Source organism: Chrysemys picta, chromosome 22 (assembly GCF_011386835.1).
Source record: "Chrysemys picta bellii isolate R12L10 chromosome 22, ASM1138683v2, whole genome shotgun sequence".
Taxonomy (NCBI): domain Eukaryota; kingdom Metazoa; phylum Chordata; order Testudines; family Emydidae; genus Chrysemys; species Chrysemys picta.
Window position 1 is genome coordinate 7,841,296 of NC_088812.1, and position 20,261 is coordinate 7,861,556.

At 56.5% G+C, this 20,261-nt stretch overlaps 1 protein-coding gene across 1 annotated transcript in view; it reads right to left on the reverse strand.

Moving 5' to 3' along the window:
• The window catches only part of LOC101935740 (adhesion G protein-coupled receptor L1), a 98,034-nt gene extending 90,696 nt beyond the window's left edge, over nt 1-7,338 (reverse strand). The window contains 1 exon segment of the mRNA XM_065576221.1: nt 6,259-7,338. The gene's annotated coding sequence lies outside the window, so the exon portion shown is untranslated.
• Nucleotides 7,339-20,261: the final 12,923 nt, after the last annotated feature.

The following is a 20,261-nucleotide window of genomic DNA, read 5'->3' on the forward strand; positions in this document are numbered from 1 at the left end:
TTGGGGCTAAAATCACCGCCTCTGCCAACCACCCCCAAGGTCTCCTCCCTCCTGCCCCTGGCTGCCTGCAGAACCAGCCCTGGATGGCAGCCACCGGGGGCGGGGGGGATAGAAAAGCATCAAACGTCTCCCCCGGCCATGAAGACTCGAGGTGTTGGGGTGTGGGTTGGGGGTTGGTATCCAGCTGGGATCCCTCCGTTCCCCGTGCTCTGGGGTGCTAACGGCCTGCTCTGACTGTGGCATGACCACCCCCCGGCCCGGGCGTGTGGGGCATCGGGGCTGGCTTCCCAGTGCCGATGGTTCAGGGCCGGGGGAGAAGGCGGTTGAGACCAGGCCGAGGACTCTTAGCTCCTGGGTTTTTTTTCCTTCTGCAATGTCTGTTTTGGGCGTTCCCGGGGGTGGGGGTGGATTCACTACAACAGGTCGTGGGCGCAGGCTCTGGCCGGAGGACAGCCCCCGGCCCGGGCGGATGCAGCACGAAAAGCAGATGGGCGGACGCTCAGGCCGTGTAAACCCGGGTGTGGCGGCTGATTGACACCAGCTGGGGGGCCTGGCCCGCTTGTCTGCTACACCAAAGCCTGCCCCACGGGAGCCCCTCTCCCCACACTTCGGGCCGGACAGCTGGACATGGGTTGTGATGAAAACACCCAGTGCATTTTATAAGGGGATGAAATTCTCAAGGCCTCGGCAAACCCAAGTCCTAGATTTCCAGGCTCCAGCCAGTCTGACCTCTTGACCTCTTCCAGGCCAGAGAATCCACCAGGAGCCCCTGCATGGAGCCCAGGACCATGGAGGGGGGCAGCCTGTGGAACCCACTGCCACCAGAACGCCGGGTCCCAAGAAGAATGGGACAATTATACAGAATAGGAGACTCTCCAATGGTACAATAACGAGGCTTAAAATAGAACCAAGATACTGGGCAGGGATCTACAGCCTTGAGCCATCTGCTACCTACTATCTGGGGAAATATTCCCTGGGGCCAGGCGCTCCTAGAATTGCCCTACTAGGGGGCTCCTTATGGCCACCGTGACAGAGGGGATACCGGGCTAGGTGGGCCCCTGATCTAAAACAGGATGGCGATTTCTGCATGTGAACTGGCACCAGACAACCAAGCTTCCTTTCCCTTGTTCAATTAACCCATTGGGCACTGGAGGGCTCCCCTCTTTCCCAGCTCCCACTGGAAATTCAGCCCCTAAATCCCCCTGCAGGGAGGGGGGTGGCGATGTTTGCCCAACTCCGAGTGCCACCTTATGCGGCTCGGAGGGCTGCACTGCAAACGTCCGGCATTGAACGCAGCCCTATCGAGATGCCCAAGCGAAATGGGGGAGTTGCCCTTCACTGCAGCAGTAGTAGGGCTTTTATCCTCTGCTTCATGTACACTTCGCCACCACAGCTGGAATTATTATTATTACAGCAGCTCCTAGAGAGACCAAGATCAGGGCCCCTGTCGTGCCAGGTGCTGCACAGACACAGAGTGAAAGACAGGCCCTGCCCCAAAGAGCTCACAGTCCATGAGGGGAAACTGAGGCATGGAGCAGGGACGTGATTGGTAGGAGGCGGCAGCAGGGCACACGCACTGCCTACTTCAACTCACAGGAGCGGTGGGGGGGGGGTGTTTTCACCTCCCTCCCCAGCCAGAGGACAGTTCCCAAGAGGAGGAGCCAATCTTAGCCCCGCCCATGAAAGCAAGACCCTGTCACTTAAGGACCTGACAGGGGTGTAGTGTAACCCTCCATGGCTGAGTCCATTCTGGCATTTAGGGGAGTCCTCTAATGGCAACACCAGACAGCACAGGCTGGGCGGCCAGAGGGGACCACAGGGTCTGTCTGTGTCCAGCAGCCTCATGGGTGATTGACTCAGCCGTGCCTTGGCGATGCCACTAGTTGGAGCAGCGCCGGGAGGGGGGCGCAGTGCAGTGGCCCCTGCTATGACAGGCCACGGCTCGTGGTACCAAGGGAAAGTGACCCGACGGGGGTGGGGGGAGTCCTATGGCTGCCACAGGGCACCTGGCACAGGGGGGTCCCAGCTACACTCGCAGGCAGTGCCGGGCAGGGATTAGCAGAGATTGGCACTCACAGCGGAGTCACATGGTGCAGGGAGAGTCCTAAAGACTGAGGGGCTGGGGGGCATCTGTGAAGGGGAAGGAAGTTTGGGGGGTGTATTCAAAGGGTGGGGGGGCAGCAGGCATGCGTCAGTCGGGAAGTGCAGCCCTTTGGTTGGCAGCCATGTGAGTTTGCTGGGGTGGCCTCGGAAGAGCCAGGAATAGAACCCCGGAGTCCTGGCTCCCAGCACCCCAGTGCTCTAACCACTAGACACCACTGCCTTCCTAGAGCTGGGGATGGAACCCAGGAGCCCTGGCCCCCAGCCCCTCACTCTAACCGCTAGACACCACTGCCTTCCCAGAGCTGGGGACAGAACCCAGGAGTCCTGGCCCCCAGCCCCTCACTCTAACCGCTAGACACCACTGCCTTCCCAGAGCTGGGGACGGAACCCAGGAATCCTGGTCCCTAGCCCCTCACTCTAACCGCTAGACACCACTGCCTTCCTAGAGCTGGGGACAGAACCCAGGAGTCCTGGCCCCCAGCCCCTCACTCTAACCGCTAGACACCACTGCTTTGGCACCTCCACTCCTCTGCCGGTTTGGGGCTGCCCACCCATTGCACCCCCCGCTGGCTACCGACTGCAGGAGTCCTGGCTGCCAGCCTCCCCCTGTTCTACCCCCCAGCCCCTCCTCCCGCCCCGCAGAGTGGGGAGCAGAGAACCCAGGAGTCCTGGCTGTCTGGAGCTGGGACTCCAGAACTAGCAAGGGCAGTGCTTGGGGACCAGTTTATCCGGACACCTCCCTACTCAAAGTTCTGGGATAAAATAGGCCTCTACTCCCTCCCTGGTTCTGTGGAACCCGACACAGGTCTGATCCAGATCCCGGTTCCTATGAACTCTCCCCACCCCACAAACCAGTGGGACTGATCCAGATGTGGTGGAGGGGGGCTTGGTAAGGTCAGAGCCTCCCCACCCTTCCCCCAAACAGCTCTGCCAGGCCAGATGGGACTTTCCCATAGGGGTGGGGGTGGTACTCTGTGAGTTATACCTCCTGGGGGGAGGCTCTAGTTACCCCTTCCCCCAAGGTCCCCAGTCAGCAAGAAGGTCCTTGTGACCCACTCTGGGGGCACGAGGGGCAACCCAGCCCACAGGGAGCCCCCTCCCTGCCCCACACGCCAAAAGCCTTAGTAGGAGGGGATGGGGGAAGAAGACCCCAGGCCAGGAGTCAGGACTTGTGGGTTCACATCCTGGCTTTGTTACTAACTCCCTGCATGACCTTGGGCCAGTCCCTGCAGCGAGCTCCGTGCCTCAGTTTCCCCATCTGTAAAATGGGAAGAAGTGTCTGTCCTCTCCCCGTCTGTTCCGCCTGGGAGCTCTTCAGGGCAGGGACTGGCGCAATGGGGTCAGCCAGCCCCAATCTCTGCGGGCACCTTGAGACCCAGCAATAACCTCTGAAGCAAGGAGCAAATTATTGGGTTACATTCACTTCCCAGCTTGGAGGGGGGGGTTCCTTGTGCATCCTGGGGGTGGGGGTGGGGGTCCAGCTGGAGTTTGGCCCAGCAGCCCCTCCCCCGCACAATTTTCCTGCAGGGCAGAAAGCAAATTGCCCAGAGCTGGACAGTTTGTGGGGGGGGTCATGACCTGAGTGGGGGCTGATCAGTGGCCAGGCCCGTGGGACAAAAGTCAGCACCTCTCTCCCAAAGGAACCTCCCCCCAGCAGCAAACTCGGCTGCAGGGTCCGAGCCCTGCTGCCTGGTTAATATTCCAGAGGCATCTGCCCACCCCCGGCCACCACCCTGGGGCTGGAGAAGCCAGGGGCTATTTTTAAGGCTTTTGTTGGGGGGGAGGGAGGGAAAGATGGGAAAGCCAGAGAGACCAATGCATGGCACTGGGTAGCTCCCCCCCCCCCAACAGTGTGCCCATCTTGGGGCATTGGTCCCCTCCACCGGGGGAGCCCCCCATGCACAGATTGGTGGGGGGTGCACCGCCTCCCCAGCAGATGGGGAAGGGACAACCCCCACAACCAGCTCCCTCCTGCAACATCCCATGCCCTCCTTCTCCTCGTTAGGGTGTGCGTGTGTGGGGGGGGTGACGATGACCCCCCCATACTCAATTTCCTCTCCCCCGAAGCAATTACTCCCACCCCATCCGCCAGCAAATCGCCATTTTATTATGAAAACCCAGGGCGAATTTGATTTTGGGTGGGAAGGGGGGGGCGGCGTTTGCAATTGGGGGAGGGGGATTGAGATCCTAGATGGGGGCGAAATCCAGGAACTGCCATTAACCTGGGGCGGGGGTGGGGGGCTGGCACGGGAGTGAAATTGACACGGGGAGGGAGGGAATCCGGAGACAGCATAGTAACAGGTTTTTCTGTCCACTCATCCATCTCCCTCCATCCCTCTCTCCCTCCATCCCTCTCTCCCTCCTGCTAGCCATCCTCGCCTTGGGGCTAAGCTCCCCCCCCCCCCCTCCGAGAGCGTCCCATCCCCCGCTTTAGGGTGTGTGGGGGGAACTATGGGCCCTGTTTCTTTCCCTCCTGCCCCCCCCCAAATCGAGGGGGGAAGGTCAGCAGAGGCGGCCCAGCGGGGTGCACTGGATCCATGGACCGAGCGGAGATCCGGGGACCCTCTCCCCCCAAACCCAAAGGGGCTTTAAAGAAGCCACCCAGGGCTCGTCCCCCCTCCCCACCATCGGCGGAATTTTTGGACTCGATCCTTTAAAAAAAAAACACCACCACACACAGACACGGCCACGGCTGCAGAAGTCGCTCCCCCCGCACCCCACCCCCACCCACGTCGGACGCGCCACCGATCTCAGGGCCAAGGCTGCGGGGGGGGGGGGGGCGTACACGGGGGTCTAGGGCTTTTGTGCTGGGGAGGGGGCAAAGGAGGGGATATAATTGCGGGTGCAGTGGGGGAGGAGGGGCTCCGATCTCTCTGTATTAACCGCCTCCCCGCTTTGTTTACTTCTCTCTGGGCCGGATCCTGCTGGACTCCGACGTCAATCCGGATTGAGACATGCCAAGGGGGCCGAATCCTTCCCAGGGGTGACACGACTCTTCCCCGCACCATGGAGGCCCTTCCCCATTTACTGGGCGGGGGGGAAGGGGAAGAGAGCAGAACCAGCCCCCCCCCCCTCGGATAAGGGGAGCAGGATCGGGCCCCTCCCCCGCTCCAAAAGGTGAGGCCGCCCCGGTTTCAGCCACACAGGCCGGTCCGGGAGGGGGGGAATAAAGGGGCGCCCCCACCCCATTTTAAGGGGGTGGCCAATTCAAAGCCCTCCCCCCCTCAAGTCGGGATTGGCCCCAGGGCTGGGTGCTGGGCACAGCTCTCCCCCACCCCATGGCTGGCAACAGCCCCCACCCCTCCCTTATTAGCCATTCCGCCCGCATCCTACCATCTTGGAAGGATACATATGAAAAAAATGTGTCCCCTCTCCCCCGATAAAGCCCGTTACATAAAGACACGTATGGGGGGGGGGCTGCCCCAATCCCTTGTCAGAGCTGTTCTGTATCTACATCTATCCCTGCCCCCCCCCCGCCCCACCTCCCCGCAGCGAGAGGGGATCGAGAGCCACCCAGAGCTGGAAGAATGATTCCTGCCCTCCCCCTCCAGAGATTACGGTACTCAGGGGCAATTGCCCCCCCCCCCACACACACACCAGAAAATACTGCAGTAGGAGCGGATCGCGGGGTGCCGGGCAGGTGGCTTTGTCTGCTGCACCCACAGATCAGACACAGGGGCGCCCCCCTCCCCTCCTACCAATTCTCCCGAGGAAGGTGTGTGTGTGGGGGGAGATTTGGATGCATCCCTTCCTGCGAGCATCGCTGCTAGGAAGCGTGTCCCCCCCCCCTTCCCTCTCCCGGGGACTGGCGCAAAACGATCCCTGTCTGGGAAAACAGGAGGAGGGAAAAAACACCAAACAGATGACAGCGCCCCCCCCCCCCCCGATTCCAGCTGGGGAGGGGGGAATCTGAGCGCTGGGGGGGGGTCCATATTTCCAGAGATCTGAACGCTCTGCCATTCCCATCTCCCCATCCCTCCCTCTCCCCCTTTTCCTGCCCCCACAGCCCCCTCCCCATCTCCCTGCAGTTTAGCACAGAATCAAAGCGAGAGAGGGTCAATGAATCGGTTATTTACCTGGAAGGGGGGGCTGTCAGATCCCGCCCCCCCCCCAGACACACACAGCAATCGAGAAACAATCAAGCCAGTGACTTACCTTTAGCGATCCAGCCTCAGTTCTCCTTCCAGCGGGCTGCTCCATTCAGCTAGTCCTATTCCACTCCGGCTCGAGACATTTCGCTTTCCTTCGCGCCCCCCCCCCCGCCCTCCCCCCACAAGGTGTTACGAAATCGGAGCGAGCGATGGAGACCGGTGGGTCGCGTCTGCCGAGCTCGGGCTGGATTCGGGGGTCGGCTCCAACCTGGCGCGGATCGCTCCGGGTCCTCTGCCCTGCAGTGTGCAGGGGCGGGGGAGGGGGGGTGTCCTCGGGTGGCTTGTTTTCCTCCCCGCTGGATGCTTCTCCAAACGGATCCCCTCCCCCCCACAAAAATACAACAGAGGAAGGGGGAGAAAAATAGTCCAAGCCGGCTCCCCCCTCCGAATAACCCCGATCCCCCCCTCAAAACCCCCCGGCTCTCAGGAAGTCTCCGCCGGGCGCCCAGTCCGCTCCAGCGCGGCGAGGGGGCGTCTCTGGCTAGATCCACGCGTGACAGGCAGTCCGGGCATGCTGGAGAACCAGCGTGCAAGCGAAATCAGCCCCGCCAGCCCTGCCCGCGCACACGCGGGGCTGCTGCGGGGTGGGGGGGGACCCCGCAATTCCACGGAGCAGGGGGGAGGATCGGGGGGGGTTGCTCGGCAATCTTCCTTCGGGGGTCGCCGTCTCCGGAACCTCGCAGCCGCTGGGCTCCTACACCGTCCCCCCAGCGCCGGGAGGGGGGCGCGGCGCAGCTCCGCGCTCTTCCGCCCCCTTGGTAGCCCCGCGATCGGTGCCTCTCCGCCGCCGGCACCCCGGGGTGGAGCTGGGGGAGCCGGGCTGGGAGGCAGGTCCCGGGCGGCGGGGATGGGAAGCTGGCCGGAAGGTCACGCCTGCTTCTCCCCAGGCAGCTGGCAGCCGCCGGGCCCGGACGTACGGTGGGGTGCGAGCGCCCCTCTGCCTCCCCCTCCGTCCTTCGGCCAGGCGGCTGCGGAGCGCCCCGCGGCACGGCACGGTCCGGGCACCGGGGAGCAATGAGGGGCCAGGGGCTTCATTCAGCGCAAGGGCTCAGCGAGAGGGGAGGGAGGAAAAGCCGGAGTGGAGTCCGGGAAAGGGGGGAGGGAGGGGAGGGTAGGGGAGGGGCCGGGAAAAACTGGGGTGGATTCAGGGGATGGAAGGGAAGGGCACACCCCGGGAAGAGGGAATAGCTGGGGTGGATTGAGGGGGGAAGGAGGGGGGCACACCCAGGGAGGGAATAGCTGGGGTAGATTGAGGAGGGGAGGGGCACACCCAGGGAGAGGGAATGGCTGGGTGGATTGGGGGGGGAAGGAGGGGGACACACCCAGGGAGGGAATAGCTGGGGTGGATTGAGGAGGGGATGGAGGGGAGGGGCACACCCAGGAAGAGAGAATGGCTGGGGTGGATTGAGGGGGGAAGGAGGGGGGCACACCCAGGGAGAGGGAATAGCTGGGGTGGATTGAGGAGGGGAGGGGCACACCCGGGGTGGGGAATAGCTGGGGTGGATTTAGGAGGGGATGGAGGGGAGGGGCACACCCGGGGAGGGGAATAGCTGGAGTGGATTGAGGAGGGGATGGAGGGGAGGGGCACACCCGGGGAGAGGAAATAGCTGGGATGGATTGAGGGGAGAAGGAGGGGGGCACACCCAGGGAGAGGGAATGGCTGGGGTGGATTGAGGAGGGGATGGAGGGGAGGGGCACACCCGGGGGAGGGGAATGGCTGAGGTGGATTGAGGAGGGGATGGAGAGGAGGGGCACACCCAGAGAGAGGGAATGGCTGGGGTGGATTGAGGGGGGACGGAGGCGGGCACACCCAGGGAGAGGGAATGGCCGGGGTGGATTGAGGAGGGGATGGAGGGGAGGGGCACACCCAGGGAGGGAATAGCTGGGGTAGATTGCGGAGGGGAGGGGCACACCCGGGGAGAGGGAATAGCTGGGATGGATTGAGGGGGGAAGGAGGGGAGGGGCACACCCAGGGAGGGAATAGCTGGGGTGGATTGAGGGGGGAAGGAGGGGAGGGGCACACCCAGGGAGGGGAATAGCTGGGGTGGATTGAGGAGGGAAGGAGGGGCACACCCAGGGAGGGGAATAGCTGGGGTGGATTGAGGGGGAAGGAGGGGGGCACACCCAGGGAGGGGAATAGCTGGGATGGATTGAGGGGGGAAGGAGGGGAGGGGCACACCCAGGGAGGGAATAGCTGGGGTGGATTGAGGGGGGAAGGAGGGGAGGGGCACACCCAGGGAGGGGAATAGCTGGGGTGGATTGAGGGAGGAAGGAGGGGGCACACACAGGAAGGGGAATATCTCGGGTGGATTGAGGAGTGGATGGAGGGGAGGGGCACACCCAGGGAGGGAATAGCTGGGGTGGATTGAGGAGGAGATGGAGGGGAGGGGCACACCCGGGGAGGGGAATGGCTAGGGTGGATTGAGGGGGGACGGAGGGGGACACACCCAGGGAGGGAAATAGCTGGGGTGGATTGAGAAGGGGATGGAGGGGAGGGGCACACCCGGGGTGGGGAATAGCTGGGGTGGATTGAGGAGGGGATGGAGGGGAGGGGCACACCCGGGGAGGGGAATGGCTGAGGTGGATTGAGGAGGGGATGGAGGGGAGGGGCACACCCAGGGAGGGAATAGCTGGGGTAGATTGAGGAGGGGAGGGGCACACCCAGGGAGGGAATAGCTGGGGTGGATTGAGGGGGGAAGGAGGGGAGGGGCACACCCAGGGAGGGAATAGCTGGGGTGGATTGAGGAGGGAAGGAGGGGGGCACACCCAGGGAGGGAATAGCTGGGGTGGATTGAGGAGGGAAGGAGGGGGGCACACCCAGGGAGGGGAATAGCTGGGGTGGATTGAGGGAGGAAGGAGGGGGCACACCCAGGGAGGGGAATAGCTGGGGTGGATTGAGGGGGAAGGAGGGGAGGGGCACACCCAGGGAGGGAATAGCTGGGGTGGATTGAGGAGGGGATGTAGGGGAGGGGCACATCCAGGGAGGGGAATAGCTGGGGTGGATTGAGGGGGAAGGAGGGGAGGGGCACACCCAGGGAGGGGAATAGCTGGGGTGGATTGAGGGAGGAAGGGGGGGGGCACACCCAGGGAGGGGAATAGCTGGGGTGGATTGAGGGAGGAAGGAGGGGGCACACCCAGGGAGGGAATAGTTGGGGTGGATTGAGGAGGGAAGGAGGGGGGCACACCCAGGGAGGGGAATAGCTGGGGTGGATTGAGGGAGGAAGGAGGGGGGCACACCCAGGGAGGGAATAGCTGGGGTGGATTGAGGGGGAAGGAGGGAAGGGGCACACTTGGGGGGAAGGGGAAGGAGGGAAAGCTCGGACTGGGATGCTATCTCTGGAAGGGGGGAGGAGCAATACATCTGGTGGGGATGGAGGAGGGACACAGAACACCGAACCGAGTATCACCCATGGAAAGGGACATGGGAAATACACCTGTAGCAGGTAAAGGGCAAAATCCGCACTGGATTTCTGAGCATGGGAATGGACAAAGAATAAACCGACTCCTCCTGGCTGGCCATGGGGAGGAGACAGGTCCCAGCCTGGATTCCCAGCCTTGGAGACCTACACAGACACCTGAGGGAGGCAGGGAGGAGACAAAACCTGGACTGGACCCCACCTGCTGGAGTGTAGGCTGCAGATACCCCTGAGTAGCAGCCAGGATGCAATAAAACCTGATCTGGATTGTACAACATGGGAATGGATGGGGGAAAACTACACCTGATCAGTGCTGAAAAGGAGTGAAAATCCGGACTGGATACCTCCATTAAGGAATAGACCCTGCAAAGTCACAGGACTGGCAGCTGGGAGAAGGCAAACCCAGGCCTGGATCCCAGGAGATTGGGCTCCGGATGAAGAGATTAAGGATAATCCAGTCCTGGGTGACCCCATAGACATATGGCAGGGCAGATGTTCCAGAAGAGAGGCTAACCTGCACATGTACAGGATGTGGCTGCCTGGAGGGAAAACCTGGCCCAGATTCCAGGAGAAGGGATTCAAGGAGATGTAGGTGGGGTGACTATAACAGCTGGGTTAACCACAAACTCCTGCTAAATTGCAAAGTAATTTCCTCCGTTATCTTTTTCTTCTGTTTTATACACTTTGTGCCCATCAATGTGTAATAAAGACACAGAAAGCCGAGCGGTGCTGGGTGAGCATCATAAGGTGTCATTTTATTACCAGATAAAATCAATTGAGAAGGACTCCATTAAGATATAAGAAACTACATCAGAAATTAAAGCTGTCTAAAGGCATCCTCTACGGTACCAGACCCAGTCAGTGGGAGGGAAGTTTAGTTTCCCAGGCAACCTGATCCCAAAAAGGATTGCAAATCGTTCGCAATAGAGGAGTGATCAATAAGATACCTTAGATATAACGCCACAGGCCCCACTGGAGCGCTGTGCTGCACCAAGACGACAAAGAGGCTGAGGAGAGGTGGATGAGATGGACGAAAGTGAAGGGAGCAGAGGAAAGTGTAACTGGCAGCGCTTGTATGCTCCGGCAGGGCCGGTGCAAGGACGTTTCTTGCCCTAGGTGAAACTTCCACCTTGCGCCCCCCCACCCAGCCCTGCGGCAGCTCCCCGCCCCGCCCCTCCGCCCTGAGGACCCCCCCCCCCATGGCAGCTCCTCCCCCCGGGGAGCCCTGTGGCAGGTCCCCACCCCAGCTCACCTCTGCTCCGCCTCCTCCCCGAGCACACTGCACATAGGAACACTGTAAAAAAAATTGGGGGCACTGCTTTTTGGCGCCCCCAAATCTTGGCGCCTTAGGCAACCGCCTAGTTTGCCTTAATGGTAGCATCGGCCCTGTGCTCCGGCTTCATCCGCTGGCCCTGCGCCATATGCTTGCTCGCTTTGGGGCACAGGCTGTCACTCGAGAATTGGACTTTTTAGCCACTCGCGATGCTGCAGCTGGACATTCTAAGTGACCTGGACTGTTGCTCGCCCCGTTGTCATTTGAGATACACAGCTGCCATATATATATATAAAATATATAGATATATTCCCACACCTTGGTTAAAGCTTAGTTTGAACGAATCCGGTTAGAGATGTAGCTACTTTTCATCAGAGGTGTGTCTATAGAGAGATATATTTCAGAAAGGTGTTTGGTATTAAAGAAGCCGATACAGTCAAGTAGTATGTCGAAAAGCCAAGGTGAAGTGTAAATATTTAAAGGTGACCCCATCAAAACGTTATCCAGCCTGATCTGTATGATTGGCAGCTGCACAGAGAGAATTTCATATAGGAAGTGAACTTATTAACTTCAACACTGAGGTGTAGGGAATCCTGGCGTACCGGTACAGAGGGAATCCTGCATACTGGTACAGGGGGGAATTCTGGCATACGGGTACAGAGGGAATCCTCACATACTGGTACAGAGGCGTGAAGAGCTGTTTTGTGTTTCACTCATTGTTATTTCCTGTTGTTGATGAAACAATTGAGTCGAATGACTTTATGTGGCTGCATGAGGAGCTACTAAACCAAGACAGAACCATCCAGGAGTGGGAAGAGACCCGCTAACCTCAAACGGGACCCATCTGCAGACAGCCAGGAGTGCCGACGGAAAAAGCACGGAGTCGTGCAGAGCTGGCCAAAGATGCCCACTGCAGAGGGGCCCACAGGAAGTAACTCGTGGGAATCAGCTGGAGGTTAATCAGCAGACGTCCAACGGATGGTCAAACGCTCCTACACCCACCGAGAATTTTTTTCATGACAATACTGGAGTCTTTCAAACACAATGTTGCAAGAAGCCACAAAGGAGGTACTCATTTTCTCTCTGAGGAGGGACACAACTCAGACCTTGGGTGGACATTTCAGATCTTCACCAGGGCCACATTCTGCTTGGCTTACAGTAGCTTGGCCAAGAAGAGGAACCAGGCGCTCTGCCAGAAATGCCCTGTTTTGCTCAACCGGTTGCTTTCTGAAACCAAAACACATGGACCAGAGACCCTGTGACCAGGACCATCATGGCTTGGCCAGAGACACTGCCCCCTGCTGGGTAGCAACTAAAGTCTTGTCACTGAAAAGCATCCGATTAACTCTGTCTTTCAAAGTCCAATCTAGGAAGACCACTGTGAAATCTGTGAAGAGTATAGAGAGTCCAGATGTACACCTTGAGTGAATCACCCGAAGGAACTTCCTGCGGCAAGCAGAGCCGGGCAAATAATGACCTTTCGTTTAGCCGTCAATTCCAGCTGAAACGAAATCCTTTTGGGTCAAACGGAAACTGAATTGTTTTGCAATTTCCCGCAAATGGAAAAATAGCAAAAAATTCATTTCAGGGCTGGACGAAATGGCTCCTTGCCACAAAACTGGAACGGTTTGTTTCTATTCTGACCATTTGTAAATGGGTTGGATAGTTTTTTTAAGGCATGTAAAGGACATTTTGACATGAAAAGTTGTTTTAAGTCGAAGAATGGAAAGATTTTATTTAGACAATGTCGACACGAAACATTCTGAGTTTGTCTTTTAGAGGGTTTTTTTTTTGGGGGGGGGGGTCCCGAAACAATCTGAAGCAGTAGGAATCTGTGTTACTTTTCTCTAGAGAAATGAATGCCAGACAGCTACTGAGAAAAGACCAAACTTCAGCTAGCCCCAACCATTATATGAGACCTGTTTTCTATGGATGTGAGACCTGGGCACTGAGGAAGAAGAAAGAAAGCCAACTAAACACCTTCGAAAAGGAAGTGCGGAGATGAATTCTTGGCGAGTCAGGTGTGTAGAAGCTCTAATAGGGAACTATGGGAAGCCTGTGGAGAATCAAGTCTAGGAACCAGAGTGCAATCCCGACTCCAGCACGTGGGGAGGGAAGGCAGATCGGCTGTCTCCTGACTGAATGCCCTTGACACCAGGAGGTTGGGGCAGATTGCTTAGAACCTCCAGGACCTTTAGCGCCAAGGAGGAGAAGGAGGAGGCATGAATTCCCGAAACATTTTGCTGTGGCTGACTGTATTTTTTGCCGGAAAAAAGGGTTGGTTGAAAACGTTTGCCCAGTTCTAATCTCAAGTCATTACAACAGTGACCCTGAAAGGCAGCCCACCCTGCCAGCTCCAACTGAGATGTAGCAAAGCAGTGTTTATCCATGTATTGTTTCCCTAAGTAGCGACTAGTTGGTGTTGGTCCTGCTTTGAGCATGGGTTTGGAGCATGGGTTTGGACTAGATGACCTCCTGAGGTCTCTTCCAACCCTAATCTTCTATGACTTCGTTATGTTAAGCTAAACATATATATATATAGAGAGAGAGCTGTACTTATTTCATAGAACTGGAAGGGACGCTGCCTTCACTAACAGGACCAAGTACTGATTTTGCCCCAGATCCCTAAGTGGCTCCCTCAAGGATTAAGCTCATAACTCTGGGTTTAGCAGGCCAATGCGCAAACCACTGAGCGATCCCTCCCCCCCAATAACGTTGCTGAGAAGCCGGACCTGAATGACAGCTGTCTGAATGCAGGCCGTGTGCTTGTACTTCACTCACACATGTCTAGAACTTACGCTAATTGAGAACTCTGGGAGAAACTCATTACACTAGTGGCCAGTCTACGTTAGAAGTGCTACAGCGACGCAGCTTATTCACACCCCTGAGCGACAGAAGTTATACCGACATAACCTGTAGTGTAGACAAGCCCTAGCTAAGCCAATTTATAATAGGAAACTGGGCTTCCCTACAGCAAAAGTTACTGCAAAAAACCATGAGTTCTAAGACTTCAGTTTAGAAGTCCCACAGATTTTGGTATAAAGGGTGCTGTCAGTTCCTAGACAACTTCTCAGAGGAACTGACATGTAAGATCAAGATTTTACCTCCGCCTGAAACTTTGGTTAAAGTGGCATAAAAGCACCCGGTATTGGGGAAATTCCAGCGAAATTAGAATAGATTCAAAATGATTGCCTGCGTGGATTTTTGGATTAAGGTGTAATAAACTTGGGCCTGTATAAATGGCACGACTTGGCTAGAAGGATCAGCTAGAGATGGCCCTTCTGAACTGAAGTCACATGTTTTGATCGGTTAGAAACTTGTCTAAAATTCCAAATTCTCCTTTCGAATTGTTTGGTGGAACTGGCCTGGGCAGTGCCGGAATTGCATCAGCAGTTAAGCTCGACTGGAGATAAATAAAGAAATACGCTCAAGCGATTAGGTGCTGGAGCTCAAGCAAAAAAAAAAAATTATTTTCATAACTGCTGCAGCAAGGCCAGAGGTGCCGGGGCTCTGAACTGCCAAACCTAGAGGTTCTGGGGCTCAGCCCTGGCCCGAATTAAATACTGGAGCTACGTTTAAAGCTCCGTAGCTTCATGTTGATGCCAGAGCAGTATAGAAGTGGAACCAAAGTTTGTCTGTGTAACAGAATTGTGCCAAGACCGTGAACAAATGGAACTGATTTATTAGCTCTTGACAAACGGGACCTTCCCATGCAGAGTTCAGTTTTGATATTGTAAACACCGATCACCTAACCATCTCCCTTTTGCTTTCTGTGATTTCTTATCTGCTTTCCATGCCATTTTGGCTAACAAAACTCATCAGTGTATAGTGATTCTTCACTCTGTACTTTAGCTAAGGAAGACAAAGCCAGAGAACAGGGAGAAACCTAGCAGATGTAATTGGCTAATGACATTATTTAATCAATGTGTGTTTTTCAACCATAGCTTTTCTCGCTGGGTATGCATTGCGAGCAGAGAGGAGGTGGAATAGCAACACTTCTTAGGTCTTACCATCAGTAGGTCTCAGAGTGCTTTACAAAGGTGGTCAGTATCATTATCTCCATTTTACAGGTGGGGAAACTGAGGCACGGGAGGGCCTGTGATTGGCCCATGGTCCCTGGGAGAGTTGGGAATAGAATGCTGGTCTTTTGAGTCCCAATCCAGTGCTTGGTGCCCCAGCTCAATGGGAGCTCTTCAGGCAGGGACCATCTTTTGCTCTGTGTCTGTACAGCGCCTAGCACAGTGTGATCCCAGTCCAAGAGGGGGGCTCCTAGGTGTTACCATAATACACTTAATAAATGTGCAATACCTAGCATGGTGTGATCCTGGTCCATGACTGGGGTGCCTAGATACGACCGCAATACACCTAATAAATACTGTACAGCACCTAGCACCCTGGAGTCCTTCTCCATGACTGAGGCTTTCTGGTGCTATTGCCATATAAATCCTCCTCCTCCTCAAGACAACTCCTCTGGGCATGAGGCACGAAGGCACAATGGCACAAAACCTGGGCTGGATTTCAGGGGAGTGAACTGGAGTCTTTATAGGGTCCAAAAATTATAGACAGCGCCAGCCGTGCCTATAGTTAGGGCTGCTGAGACTTTCCTTTCTGAGACCTGTTTTCAGATGTTTGTAATGTTGCCAGACTTCGACCCTTTGGGCTGAATTTCTCCAAGCTGGGTGTCTGCCCACGGCTGAATTTTTCCGGAAAGTTTCAGCTAAATTTGTTGAGCCATTTCCAAGAACGAGGTTAGGGGAAGACACGTTGTTTTGCCCCAGTTAAAAGAATTCCTGGGAGTGTCTCACTGAGAAGGCCTCGCACCCCCCGCGTGGGAGCAGGGATTGGATGTTTGGCAGGGGACTCGTCCTGGGGCCAGGGAGGTGCCTTTTGCCACCCCTGGGAAAATCCACCCAAATCTGGCCAAGTTAGGAGTGTCTGAAAATCCCCATTTGCACATGCTCAGTAGACACTGGTTAGGCTCCAAGGCCTGACCTGACGGCACTGAGCCGGACTTTCCCTGCCATTGCTGTTCCTGGCTGCTCCGGGTTCCAGAACTGAGAGCAGGGAGCCTGTGCTATCCAACCCCTCTCCCCTCCCCCGCCCCCCGCTGGTGCCCAGGCAGCAAAGAGGGGAAGGGGGAATCTGCCTTATTGGAACACAGGAGGTTAAGGAGAGGGGAAGAGATGTAGGGGTGGTGGGGGGGTGGGGTAAGGAGCCCGGGGAGGGTGAGAGAGGATGGAAATCTGGCATAAGACGGGGTTAGAAGCAGGAGCTGGGAGGGGGACATAGGCAGAGGTGGGGGTAGGGTGACCAGATGTCCCGATTTTATAGGGACAGTCCCGATTTTTGGGTCTTTTTCTTATATAGGTTCCTATTACCCCCCACTCCCTGTCCCGATTTTTCACATATAGGTTCCTATTACCCCCCACTCCCTGTCCCGATTTTTCACACTTGCTGTCTGGTCACCCTAGGTGGGGGAGGGGAATAGGAACTAGACAGGGGGAGGGGCAAGAGCAGGGGGCTGGGGCGGATAGAAGCAGAGGGGGTGACGGGACATAAGGGCAGGACAACAAGGTAGGTGCTAACAGGCAGGAGCAACCGGGGGAGTTGGGGGATGGGCTGCAGCGGGGGGGGGGGATAGCAGCAGGGGAAGAGATGGAGCAGGAGCTGGGTGGGGGTAGGAGCAGCAGGGGATAGGGAGAGATTGTGGGGCGGGGGCAGAAGAGTCTGTAACCAAGAGGGCACCCCGCCCCAGAACTGGGAATTGAACCCGGGAGTCCTGAGTCTCAGTACCTCTGCTGCTGCCTAGCAAAAAGCTGTGAAACCCCTTGGCAAAGCTTGTGTCTTAGCTCCTGCTAGTGGCAGGGCCGTACAGTTTGTGAAGCACAGTGAAGAGCAAGGCCATAGAGAAGCCCAGGAGGACATTAGTCACTTTGTCCTCAGAGCAGGGTTTGCACGGTGATGGTAAACACCACTTGGGCCACATACTGAATGAGGATAAAAAGAAATCTGGAATAGCCAATCATTCAGTGAGCCCGGCCCATCCTGTGCCGTGGAAGACACAGGGCCCTGTGAAAAGAATAGCATGGGACCAGTGAAAGTGTCTCACAATGTATATGCACCAGGGGCAGAGTTAAGGTTAACCAGGCAGCCTTAATTGTGGCATTTCCCAACATTGGAGCCCTTGATTTTGCCACCTCAATGTCCTTTTAACATAGTGTCCTGGGTTGTTGTTTTTTTAATGTAATAAAGCTGAAAAGTAAAAAAAATCTATAATGCCTCCCCGCCTGACTCGTGAGTTATCAGTAGGGATGGGCCTTGAGACCGAGTGCTCTGAAGGCCCCTTGAGCTAAGGGATTAACTCCATTCACTTGTCGTAAGAGTAGGTTGTCATCCTCTTACAGGGAACAGATATTAACTGGGGACAAAGCCCCACATGCTTCTAACATGGGTCACCAGAGTCAGGGGCGGGAGACCAAGGGGGGAAAGAGATGTTTTCAGATAAGAGATGGAGGCCGCATCTGATGAGCAGGCTCTTGCGCCAGTGGTGGAGAAAGGCGGCTGGATGCCAGTGAACTTAGCTGGCTGAATCAAGATTTGGAAACTAAGGCAGCTGGAGCCCGCAATGCAGGGGGAGCAGGAGGCAGAGATGGGGTCTCGTGGTCGTAATTCTTCGCACCATACGAGTGAGCCTGGGCTGCAGCAGCTCAGAGCCCTGGAGTCTGGAGAGATGGGGCTCAGAGAGGAGCTTCCAGGAGCTGATTCCCCACCGAGGTGAAGCCGAGGTCATGAGAAACAAGCCCTGGCCTTCAGGATAACGACAAGAGCTCACAGCCGAAAGAGATACCTTAGGAAATCCATCCCGCTTGGGATGTAGGATTGGGTCATTACAAACTGAAGCTGTTTATTTATTTCCCCAGACTCTGCAAAACCCTCTGGTTGTTTTCACTGCGGCCCGTTGCACTGAAACGTCTGGCGCATGCTTGGGAGAAAAAACCCTCTTGGTTAAGAGAGCAGAGAAGCCTCCTGGCCTAGTGGAAAGAGAACAGGACTGGGATGCAGGAGATCGGGGCACTGTGCCTGGTCTGCTCTGCTGGGTGACCAGGGGCAAGTCACTTCCCTGCCCCGTGCCTCAGTTTCCCCATCTGTAAATGGGGATAATGATATTGGCTTCCTCTGTACTTTGAGATCTACTGATGGAAAGAAGTAGGGAAGATCCGGGAAAGCTCCCACTCCACCCCACCGCGTCCCCCAGCAAAATCAGACAGCATGCAGCTGCTATGTCTACTCTTAATACCATTTGGGACTGGGGGGGGAGACATTTCCTGTCTGAAAGGACGTCAGGGCAGAAATTCATTTTCTTTCCTCACTGCCGCTCGCCTTTAAAGGGGCGGAGCATCAGCACGGGTGCCACACGCTGCTCGCAGGATCAGAAACTACAAGATTTGTAGTTCTGCTACAAATCTTAGCAAATGTAGCAGAACTAGAGGGTGATGGAGAGATGGGGGCTGATAAGGGAGGAGAGAGCTCGGGGCTGTTTATTCTAGAGAGGAGGGGACGGGATAAAGGGCTGCAGAATAATCATGGGCTTCGTGCTCTTCTAGTTGCCCTGAATCGTGGTATAATGTCGAATTAACTTGAAAGGTTGAAGATTCAAAACTGAGTCGGGGGAGATACGTTTGGGCTCCTGTGGAACTCACCACCACTAGAGGTCTAGGAGAATGGCTCTTGCCTCTGGTCCTGGACTCAAATCCCACCAGAACTCTCAGCAGTGGGAATGAAAATTATGGCAACCACAATTTTCATAATTAACCCCAGAAACAATCTATCAAGGCCTGTGGTGGATCCTCCATCCCTGGGATGTTTTTCGAAAGCTCTGCTCCGGTTCAAGGGGGAATGAATCCCAGGAAGTGCGAGGACCTGCCTTCTGCACATGGTCCCACTTGGATGATCTCAGGGGCCTTGCAATCTATGAATGAACAGTATTTAGGCACTTCACGCAATCTTCAGTGTATTTACCCCTCCCCCGTGAGCCAGGGCAGGGCTGTTATCCCACCAGCACAGGTGGGGAAACTGAGGCATGGAGAGGCTAAATGACTGGTCCAAGGTCATGCAGGAAGACGGTGGCAGAGCAGGGAAATGAACCCCAGTCTCTGGCTGGTGCTCTAACCACTGGGAGCTCCTTCCTCATACCGTAGTAGCAAAGCACCCATAACGCATTTACCCTCCCAGCAGCTCCTGGTGGCCAGTGTTCTCAGCCCCTTCGGACAGATTCAGGGGGCGGGGGGTAGATTCCAAGGCCTGACCCCCTGTCTAGCACAGGCCAAGGAAGGGCCCCCAGTCCTCTGTGCTGAGCCCAGTGGCTTGTGTGTGGCTAACCCACCTCCCAGAAGGGCAGTCCAGAGGGATTTGGAGACTTGCAGGGACGGAGAAGCCACCCCGCTCCCTGGCGGGTCGTTCCAATGGTTAATTGCCCGCCCCGTGAAAAACCGGTGCTTTATTTCCAACGGCAATGAGTCTGGCTTCAGCTTCCGGCGGCCGGTTCTCGTTCTGCCGTTCTCGGCTAGATTCAAGAGCCCTTTAGCGCCAGGTATTTTCTCCCCATGAAGGTACTTAGCCGCTGTAATCAAGTCACCTCTCCAGCTTCTTTCTGAGCAGCTAAACAGCTTGAGCTCTTGGAAGTCACTCCCGGGCAGGCCTGTTTTCCAGCTCTGGGGGCTCTTTTCTGCTCCCTCGCCTGTTTTGCAGCGGCCTTATTAGAAGGCGGATACCAGAACTGGACGCTGAACTCCAGCCTTGCTCTCCCCACCGCCATACGCAGGGGGGAAACCACCTCCGCCCCACAGGAGGAAACTGAGGCCCAGAGAGATTGACTGACTTGCCCAGGCAGGCTGAAGCAAAGCAAGGAATCGACTCCAGGTCTCCCGCACGGTAGGTTATTGCTCTAAGTACTGGCCCCTCTGTTCTCTCTCCGGAGCACAAAAGCCGAGACGGATTCTGAAAAACTTGGGACATTTCGGTGGGGGTCAGTCAGACTTAGAACAGCTTGAAAGTAGGACCCAGAGTCCTGGAGGAACCTGAGTCTTCCTCTAACTCCTGGGGCTTGGGTGGAAATTTCCCTTTGGGGCAGGCTCCACAGATCCTTGCAAAGCTCCTGCCTCCAAGCAGCTGGTCCCAGGCACTGTGAACTGGGCTAAGATGAGCCCACTGGGCTGAGCCAGCGATTCCCATGCTGGGGAAGGGAGAGGTCAGTTGCAGGGACGGGTTTATGGGTGCCCTGACGCTAAGCTACAGTTCTGATCTCAGCCCATCCCTCCT